Source organism: Bubalus bubalis, chromosome 20 (assembly GCF_019923935.1).
Source record: "Bubalus bubalis isolate 160015118507 breed Murrah chromosome 20, NDDB_SH_1, whole genome shotgun sequence".
Lineage (NCBI taxonomy): Eukaryota > Metazoa > Chordata > Mammalia > Artiodactyla > Bovidae > Bubalus > Bubalus bubalis.
In genome coordinates this window covers 27,173,326-27,181,146 of record NC_059176.1, presented here as the reverse complement: position 1 = coordinate 27,181,146, position 7,821 = coordinate 27,173,326, and the positions used below count along the sequence as shown (strand labels likewise).

The 7,821-nt window shown below is 37.0% G+C and overlaps 1 long non-coding RNA gene across 1 annotated transcript; it reads left to right on the top strand.

The window, feature by feature from the left end:
* Positions 1–519: 519 nt before the first annotated feature.
* LOC123330860 lies at positions 520–6,594 on the top strand. Its single transcript, XR_006547105.1, has 3 exons — positions 520–800; positions 6,131–6,193; positions 6,537–6,594. It is a non-coding gene; the product is annotated as an uncharacterized LOC123330860 (long non-coding RNA).
* The last annotated feature ends 1,227 nt before the right edge of the window (positions 6,595–7,821 follow it).

Sequence of the window (7,821 nt, the reverse complement as noted above, 5' to 3'; positions counted from 1 at the left end):
AGTTTTACACCAATAACTTTTACTTTTCTCTTTAAATGTGTTAGTATTAAAGGACTATAGTTTATCATTTAAATTCTAAGTATGAAAAATATTTAGTTCTATTTCTCAAAGTTGAAGAACTTTTACTTCTGTCTTTAAAATGTGTTCATATTAAAGGACTATAGTTTATCATTTAAATTCTAAGTATGAAAAATATTTAGTTCTATTTCTCAAAGTTGAAGAACTGCCTAGATGATAAAAAATTATAATTTATAAGCTTGACTCATTATTTACTTCTCAGAATGCTTTCTTGTCATTAGCCATCTAATTGCCTTCATATGTGACTTCTCTAATTGAAATGCCTATGGTGGTTATATTAGAATATATAAGATACTAATTTGGTTTCTTTTAAAGATTATGTCTGAGTATCTCAGCTCTCTATTGCACAGATACAAGTATTAATATATATGTCACTATTTCACATTTAAGGAAAAGTAATATTCACAAAGTCCTTAAGCAGCTGTTTCTAATGTTCTGCTCTGTGAGTTGTGTTGATTAGTGGCACGTGGTATGATGATTGCACCCAGTTCAGAAGGGAGCCAGTCAGAGGCACTCACTGAGCTCAGAACACTTGTCTCTATTGTGAATGTTCCTGTTAACATTTCGTAAACTCTTAGGACAGCTTTTCAGCCTTTAGTTGACCATTGAAATGGTCAACCTGCTTGCATTTGTAGAAGATGTTTTAAGCAATACTTATGAAGCAAACATCATTGAGCATCTATTGTATGCCGGACACCACGTAGAGGCCTGGAAAAGCAAAGGTAAATGCATTCAATGCTTTCAGCAAACAAACAAACAAAAAAAAGGTTATTTGCATCACTTAACTGTTGGGATTTTTGTTGCTAAAGAGTTTGTGTTTACCTAAATGACACTTTTTTAGTAGAAGGAAGACAATTACATTTGTTGGCCACCCACTCAGTGCCAGGTATTTCACACACATTAGCAAATTCAATTCTATGCCTCAAAACAAACCTCTGGGATTAGAGTTATTTTAGCTTTATTTTGCAGATGGGAAAACAGTGGCTTGGAAGGCTGGAATCACTTCCCCTTGAGTGAGTGACAGAACTTTACCATGTTAACCACGGCAGGAAAGCCTCTGGAAACTAAGAACTCAGTAGAAATGGGTGAAGTTGGGTCCACATTTCTCTTGCTGAAGGATTGCTCATTAGAAGAGCAAAACAAAATGTCACTAAGAATACTGGAGGGAGGGAGGTTGGAAGAGTGGCACAAAGGGGGAAATAGGTGCTTTTGCAAATGGCAGCAGGCTAAGTTTGAAAATGAGACTACCCTTTCCAGATGCTCCACATTACTAAATTGCTCTCCAACCTCCCCTCTGAGACGATGAGCTTTAACACAGCAGTTCTTTTGTATTACAAGCATGACACCCATTTTTCTGCTACTCGTACAGAGTCGCTTAACAATGAAGCGATGCAAATATTTGTCTCCAGGTGCTAGGCACACTGTATTTCAAGCTAAGATCCAAGAATAGTAGCTTACAAGCCACCTCTAATGGTACCGCGCGTCTTTGCCTCAATCTATATTCACATCAGTTCCATTTTCAAATGAGTCAAATGGGAAGCTGAAGTTAGCCAGTCAGAGCTTAACACCTCTGATTTATGGTCAGAAGTATCTTAATAGGATCATTCATTTTCCTTTGCTCGTTCAGAACATCTGATGTTACAAGTTTCTAGAAATGTTCGTGTATCCTCTGGTTCTGCAAAAATATAATCTTTATCTCCAAAAGTGACCTTCAAATGAGCAGGAAATGAAAGCCAGCCGTTCTCTCTCAGTCACCTTGCCTTGCTTTATTGATGTGTCATAATGGAAATCTTGAGAGCCAGAAATCTCAGAATTATTATGATATTTTAATCTTTTTAGGTTAAGTGTAAATTTGAAGGTGTAGGGCAAAAAGCATTAGTTTAGGCCTGGCTCTATGAAGTATCTCTTTCTTGCCCTTTTTCTCCTTGTTCAGTTGCTTTAGAGAGGATGTCTCTTCTGCAGATGGCAGTGTTTGGGCTTTTGTGAACCTGGTCTTCTACTTTTTATAACTTCATAAGTGACTTGATTTATGAAATTGGTTGGAACAACTCTGAACTGACCCTGAGGCCCTTGCCCCACCCTCCCCTGAATTGTCCCTGCCCCTCCTTACTCACCTGAGCTGCTCAGCTCTAGTTCTTTGTTTCCACTACATATTTTTAAAATACTCGTAAACAAACCTACCCCCAGTCTGGTACTAGTCTCCATTCACACAGAGAACCTATTTGAACACATGCTTTGTTTAGTGTGAGACCGTGCGTGTCAGGACACAGCATTCAGCTTTCTAAGTAGTACAGGCTTGTCAATGATCTTGCTCCAAAAAGCTAAAATCTTGCTGTTCTACTTCTTAAGCGTGAGCTCCTCATCCCAAACTGTCAGAGTTTGTACAACACATATCCCTAAAAGTGGTATTCTAGAATATTCTGTTGTTGGGATGAACTCTTAGTAATGGTACTTACCTAGGGTAATCATTTATTCTCCTGAAGCAGAAATAATCACTGACTACTTGATTCTAAATGCATCTAAAGGGCATTTAAAAAATTAGGGTGAATTAGTGAATTTCCAGGGCTGCTCTAGTCAGTATAAAATTAACACTTCTAACATGACAATTTCTGTTTTAGCTCTAAGATCATCCCCAAGCAATTGGTTTTAACTGTGCATCGAACTCATCTGGGATTACCAGATATTTTTAATGTATCCTCTCACCTCAAACCTACTTTAGAAAAAAAAAATTGTGTTGATATTATGTTAATTGCTGAATTAATAAATTCTCTTTGTAAAAAAAAAATCAAATGTAGTAATGTACAAAATGAAAAGAAAAAGCTGTTTCTTGACAATCTCCATAGATAACCATTTTAGAGTTTAACGTGCCTCCTTCCAAGTCTTCCACAGAAAAATAGATGTATAGATACGATATTCAAATATATTTAATAAATGCATATCAAATGTATATTACTATCCTAATATTTGTAAAATGTCCTCAGTTTTATAGTTTTCAACCTTTTTCTGAAGGCTGCAGAGTGTGGCTATAACACCAGAAGGCCTGTCTTAAAAGTAGGGAGCTGACATCCCAGCTATATGATTGGCCCATATGGAATGGACTGTACCTTGGACACATTACATTTTAAGGCCTCAAGGAGATATTTTATGATCAGATTGAACAGACCACATACTCTTTCCTTTAGGGAAGCCATAAAATTCCCAGCTTATGGGAGCAGATCTTGTGCTCAAGTATGCAATTTTCTATTTTAAGCTTGATTTTTCTTTTATTAAGATCTGTCAATGGTACTTTGGTTAAGTTCCCTCCTGTGGCGAAATACTCTTTCCCTACATATTTGTTTTTGTAATCATGTGGTTTTTTAAGAAGATGGACTTCCCATCTAAGAGACTATAATAAGCATTCTTTTGTTGCTGAAAAGATCTAGCTGAGTTAATGAGATGGCTAACATAAAAAGATGAGGCCAAAATGTTTGTGAGAGCTCAAAAATAATCATAAAGCCAATGAGAAGTTTCTGCAGAGTAGAAAAAAATACCTTTTCTAACTGATAATGAACTGAAAGGAAAAGAGTCTGTTTCCGTCTTTTACCGACAAGCAAAGGAAGAATGTAGGGGAGGTGCCTCAATTATGCCTCAGTTACTAAGGCATAAAAATCAAGTCCAAGCAGAAGAGTAAATTCTGGACTTTCTTTTTCAGATAAATTTTACCAACTGAGAGACGAGTCATGAATGAAAGTATTTGAGTTTTATTTTCTCTCGGCAGTGTCCTCACATGAGATGTTTTGTCCCACAAAAGTAGGATTTCAAAATTTTCATTCCTCTTAGTGTATAGTTGTCCCATCCAGATGGCTCAGTCATCCCTTTTGCTGGTTAGAAACCTGCAGTGCAAGATAGCCATGTTACAGCTTTTTTACTGTCTCTTTTCTATTTAATTTCTATTGACTATAATCTTACAGCATCAGAATCAGCTGCTTGCCTTCTCATTGTTAATGTCTACTAGAATCGGTCAAGTTTCTCACTTTCCCATAAATAGGGACATAACAAGAATCTGGTCTAGTTTGGCTTTCTCTTTTCTTCTCTCTTCAAAATCACAGTCAATGGTCAGCAGTTTACTCTCACATAAATCTTGTTATTGTTTATACCAGCTCACCCTTTCTAATGTTATTAGAACCATGGTGGACAGAGACCCCAGAGATCTGCTTATCTTAATGCTCTAAAACTGCACCACTTTTATGACAATAGTAAAGCCTTGAGCTGTCACTTTACCCCCATGACTGTTACTCACCGTGATTACTGGCATTTCTTTCTTGCTCAGCCCTCCTGCTCCCATCCGCCATTTGGTTGCTTAGAGAAAAGTATTTGGAACAAATAAGGTAAAAGACTAATGATTAGCAATCCCCAGTTGAGCTGTATAAACTGTGGCTTCCTTGATAGAACTTATATCCTGTTTGATAATGTGCATGTCCCTTCCTGAGAACTCAGCCCATTTTGCTGGGATTGGGGGGAATGTTTAAGGGAGCTCTGAGAACAAGAGGGCTAAAGAAATGCATGGCCTTCTGCACACTAACAAGGAACCAGCCTTGTTCAGCCATGATCCTGCAGAGGCCAAGTGGCAGTTTGACCCAGCAGACCTGGATTCAAGGCTGAATTCAACTGCCCTTGGTTGCAAGGTTCAAGGAAGATATTAGGTTCTTTGCTGTTTAGTTCCCTCCCAGGAAACATCACATCTACCTCACAAAGCTGCTATGAGGATCAAATGAAATGATGTATGTGGATGGGTATCGTAAACTTGTGATCACACCATAAATATTCAAGGTATAAACTTGTTGATTAAGAGAAAGAAAGGTTTGATGTGCAAAAGAACAAAAATTCACCTGCTCAGGTGTTTAAAAATCACAATCAAATGGCCCATCAGTTTTTGAATTTAAAGACTGATATTTTAGAGTATACGTCTACAAAATTGAAACTTCAATTTTCTTTTTCTTTCTTTCTTTTTTTTTTGGTTTTCACAGTGTTGTAGAATCAGAAGGTATTGTTATCCTCATTTTACAAATGAGGACATTGGTACAGGAAAATTATGTCACTTGCCCCAGGCCCCTTATTACTTGGAATCAAAAGCTTTCTGATTTTGACAGCCTAGATATTTGTCTCACAGCCTCCAGAGAAAGGAGAGGATTTATGTGGGAAGTTCATCCTCAGAAAGGTTACATGTTCTCTAATGTGTGTTCATTTTACATGAACATTTGTTCCATCCCAGAACTGTACTAACTGTATATTACATTTTATTCTGCATTTTCCTATTAAAATAAATCTGTTTTTAAAAAACCTCATTGTAAAAATACATTGAGAAACAGGGTTTATAAATAGAGAAAATAGGGTAGAGAAACTTCTTAAGTGCCTGCATCAGCCATACATCTTTATGATGAAGCTCCCTTTTTCCATTTTCTTCTCTACAAGTATAAAATGTGTAAGACAGAGTTTTAGAGGTTTATTTGAACATTGTGGGATAGTGAAGGTGGTGTTAGAATGATCCTTTCTGTTGAGTCATAGAAGAACAGAGAGTTAAAATCTACTGCCTTGCTTACCCAAAAGGATATTTTTTTAAATCTTCACATTTAAAAAGGCACTACTTAGAGCAATGCTTTGGCTCATTCTTTGACAAGTAAGCTTATGTATGAACAAAATAACAATGTGCAGAATGAATGAGATGAATACTCTATAGAAAGGATATGTCTGGGAATTTCTAGGCGTTTTGATCTCTGAACCTTTTGAGGAAATTACTTAGCCTAACTTCAGTTTCTCAAAAAATATGGCAAACAATTGACCTCAGAAGAATAATCCCAGAAGATCTCAGTTTACAAATGGGTTAGAAAATAACAGTTACTACACAAGTCATTTGTTTGAAATTTGAAATTTACTTCATTCCTGGCAATATTTCTTTGAAATACAATTTGGTTCCCCATCTAGTCTGGAAAAACTTCACCCATGTGAATCAGGAACCCTAGGTCATTGCCCGAACAACAGTCACTCTAACATCTCATGTATTTCCTTGTTCCAGTGGCATGAAGATCAGAGGAAACAGCTTCAGAGGACAGGCACTTCTTGCAGGAGCAGATGGATGGTGATGTTTGAGATCTAGAGACTTCTCTCTTATTATCTTTCTCAGACAAAGAATTCCTCTAAATAAGTTGCTTCCCAGATGTGACGGGGAATGAAGGGGCATTTCCTTAGGAACTATGGGTTTCCGTTGTGCTTCCTCTGAAACTTTTCTTGCATGTAGTTTTCTTTTTTTTTCCTTCTTTTTAAAAAAATTTATTGAAGTATGGTTGATTTTCAATATTGTGTTTAATTTCTGCTTTATAGCAAAGTGACTCAATTATACATGTATATATATTCTTTTATTTATTTAATTTATTTATTTGGCCACACTGGGTCTTAGTTGTGTCATGAGGGATCTTTTTTAGTTGCAGTACATGTACTATTGAAGGCAGGAGGAGAAGGGGAAGACAGAGGATGAGGTGGCTGGATGGCATCACCGACTCGATGGACATGAGTTTGAGTAAACTTCAGGAGCTGACGATGGACAGGGGTGCCTGGCATGCTGCAGTCCATGGGTCACAAAGAGTTGGACATGACTGAGCAACTGAACTGAACTGTGTACTATCAGCTGTGACATGTGGGATCTAGTTCCCTGACCAGGGATTGAACCCAGGTCCCCTGTATTGGGAGCACATAGTCTTAGCCACTGGACCACCAGAGAAGTCCCTATATATTCTTTTTCATATTCTTTCCCATTATGATTTATTACAGGATATTGAATATAGTTCCCTGTGCTGTACAGTGGGACCTTGTTGTTGATCCATCCTGTATATAGTAATTTGCATCTGCTAACCCCAGACTCCCAGTCTGCATGTATATTTCTTAAGTCTAGAATTTATGACTCAAATAATCATTGTTGGGATGCCTAATTCCCTTGCACACAGGGCATGTGTGTGCAAATGAACGTGTTGAAAACTCATCTGCCCAAAATCTGTCATGACAATTTAGTCCCTCACAAAGTTATTATTTCCAAAATAGAATCAATGTCTTCAGGCTTTAAGATGGCCATTAAAAAGCTGGTTGTACGCTGTATAGTCAAAAAAAGTATCAAATTTGAATTGGGAAATAAACTTTCATCTTGCATTTTGGATAGAAAAATTATACCATTGAATATCTTCTACAAATTCTTTGTATTTAAAGAAAGGTAAACATATTCACAAGCTAACTTAGATGTTATGAAGATTTACTTTCAGCAGATGGTTCCTAAGAGAGGACAAATTAAAATTTACTGGTCTCCAAATGGATATGTAAAGTTAAACATTGGTTTCAGGTAACCTTTTAGTAAAAAACTAAAACTTTAAAGATTAGCTCAAATATCTGAGTGAAAATAAGGCCTTATATTCAACCCCAGCACTGTCTGTTGATCAAAGACCATGATATGATATCTAAACTAAAAAGGAAATCGATTCCTATGGCAATAGTAGAATGAATGATTCCTATTATGAGGTGATTATCCTATGCTTGACTTGTAATATGTGCCATTACATCCGTGTTATCTTTGCTCTTAGCCCGCCAGTATGTGCAAGCTGGGTTCTGCTCAGTCTCTGGGATGACTTCAGAGGAGGTGGGGGAGGTAGGGCACATGGCCACATATGAAATGTTCTTATCCCAACATTCGGATCTTTGTGTTTCAAAGTATTAACCAGATTA